This window comes from Boleophthalmus pectinirostris, unplaced genomic scaffold (genome assembly GCF_026225935.1).
Source record: "Boleophthalmus pectinirostris isolate CB_2022bp ecotype Guang Dong unplaced genomic scaffold, ASM2622593v1 HiC_scaffold_6, whole genome shotgun sequence".
In the NCBI taxonomy this organism is placed as follows: Eukaryota; Metazoa; Chordata; class Actinopteri; order Gobiiformes; family Gobiidae; genus Boleophthalmus; species Boleophthalmus pectinirostris.
This window is the reverse complement of record NW_026571447.1, coordinates 10883897-10886542: the sequence shown is the minus strand read 5'-3', so window position 1 is coordinate 10886542 and position 2646 is coordinate 10883897.

Genomic DNA, 2646 nt, shown 5'->3' with positions numbered 1-2646 from the left:
GACAAGTTGTTTGGGTGTATTTCTCACATTATCTTTACTGGAACTGAGAAACTTTTTTACGTTTATGTGGAAGATTTAGCCTCAGCAACTGCAGTTTATTATTAACAAACTATTTAATGCAACCATGTTTTTAACCTAAAGGGATTTCAACAATATTGTGTTTTGAAAAATAAGTATTAACATCAAAATCTTCACATGTTGTTTGGGTGGATCAACACTGGAATTTAAGCTCGACCTTTTAATCCACAAGGGAAATTATCTGGACACAGCAGCTCACGCATCACAATATATTATTATAACAAAGAACTAAAATATAAATGGTAATAACACATTGTAAATAACTAGCAAAAATAGCAAGAGACTGCTGTCAAATAAGGCATAATTACATAAATGTGTATACACAGGCAAAAATAAAACATAGAAATGCAGTAGTACAAATATATCTCAACTATATACAAGAGGTCACAAGGAAAACAGTGCAAAGATGACAGGATGATTGACAGGACATAAGGCTATCTGTTCCAAAAACGTGAGTTGTTGTACAGTTGTAGGGAGTATTATCTGTTCCATAAGGGTGAGTTGTTGTACAGTTGTAGGGAGTATTATCTGTTGCTCCATAGTCTGGTGCAGTGGGTGAGCAGGAGTGTCCATGTCCTCACTGTGACAAATGTCTCCAGCAAAGACACGTGTTATGAGTTTTTGGCTTTTGAAAATGAATTCTATAATTTGAGTAAATCATAATATATACTTTGATTCTTTGTGTGGTTTCCTCAAAATATTCTGTTGAAAATGTATCCATAAAAATGCATCATAGATCGGTTCTATTGTGAATGTCTTGTCTGTAAATGCCCCATTTAGTTTACATTTTAGTATGTATAATATACTATATGTGTCGAATGTGAGAAGAGCCCTTGTTTTTTTTTTTTTAACTCTGTATGTATTTTATTTGCTACGACGGAGTATAAGGGTCAGAAAAAAAAAAAAAAAGATGCTGGCTCTATGAGAATAAAGTCATAACATTTCGACATTAAAGTCGTAATATTATGAGAATAAAGAATAAAAAGTCGAATTAAAGCGACGTAAAAAAAGTTATAATTATGAGAATAAAGTTTATAATATTACGAGAATGAAGTCGTAATAAAATCAAAGTCAAGGACTCAATCAGGACTCAATCAGGTCCGGAACCAAACCAGAAAGACCAGGATTGAGACCGGGACCAGACCAGGACTGAAAACGGTTTAGTCCTGGTTTAGTCCCGATTCAGTCCTGGTTCAGTCCGTATGCGGCGCAATAGTCCAGCATTGCATTTTAAAGTCACGGAAACGCCATTTCCCATTTCCGTGACTTAAACCAGGACTAAATTAGGACTAAACCGTTTTCAGTCCTGGTCTGGTCCCGGTCTCAATCCTGGTCTTTCTGGTTTGGTTCCGGACCTGATTGAGTCCTGATTCAGTCCTTGTTCAGTCGAATGAACGAATGATACACGGATTCTTCTCCTTTACAAAATTCTCCAAATTCTTCATTCTCCACTCGTTCATACTTTCCGAGCAGCCGATATTCTCCTAATATTACGACTTTATTTTGACTACGACTTTATTCTCATAATATTACAACTTTAATGTCGAAATGTTACGACTTTATTCTCGTAGCGCCAGCATTTTTTAAATTTTATTTTTATTTTTATTTTATATGCAGTGATTTTTTGTTATACTGGAGTGAAGGGCTGGGTGGACTGAACTAATTGAACATTCCAGCTGGACCAGGCAGAGGGACGCGCCAACAAGGACAGATACAACTCCTGAAAAGAGCTAAGTAGAGGGATGTATCTGGGGGACCTTGTGGGCATGCGGGAGTGCAGTGACCGCAGCACCAGACTCATTTTTTAATTCTGATTTTAGCCGAACCAGATTTTTAATATTATTTTTTTATTATGTCATTTTTTAGGATTCTTTTATCCATTTTATACCCATTTTAATTCTTATTTTAAATGTTGTACTTCACCGAATAAACTGTTAACTGACTGCATATCTGCTCATGTTTTTTCCAAACAGTTTGGTAGGACTAAAGAATCTGACATATGCATAAAAAATATAAATGACGGTTAAGGTTTATGGTATCATGAGTTTTTGGTTGCTGTATAGACGTGAGGACCACAGGAGTGTTTTCTGAAGCCTACATGCAACAACTCTCAGAACAGACAGTTTTTATACACTGGTGGTGGACAACAGGTGTGAGGCTCATGTCAAACAGAGTGACCAATACACAGTCAGGCAACAACTGTATCAGTAAAAGTGACTGTGACAATTTAACTTTAGCAACAACAAATGGTCTAACATTTCTTAACGTCATTTTAGGAAATAACAGACTTATTCTCATACTCCTTACATGAAGCTTGTTTGTCCTTCAACTAATATAAAAAAAAAAAATGCCATCACTTTACAAATTAGTCTTCATGCCTACAACAAGTGTCTCTGTCTTAACTTTTTTGAATCAAATAATGACATAAGATGACACAGAAAAGACACTTAGACACTTTGATTATCATGAGGACCAAGCAAGCAACAAACTACATTTGTATTTGGATGAAATGTTTTTCATTTTACTAGCTCATTATTCATTTACACACTACCAGACTTGTGAAATTCA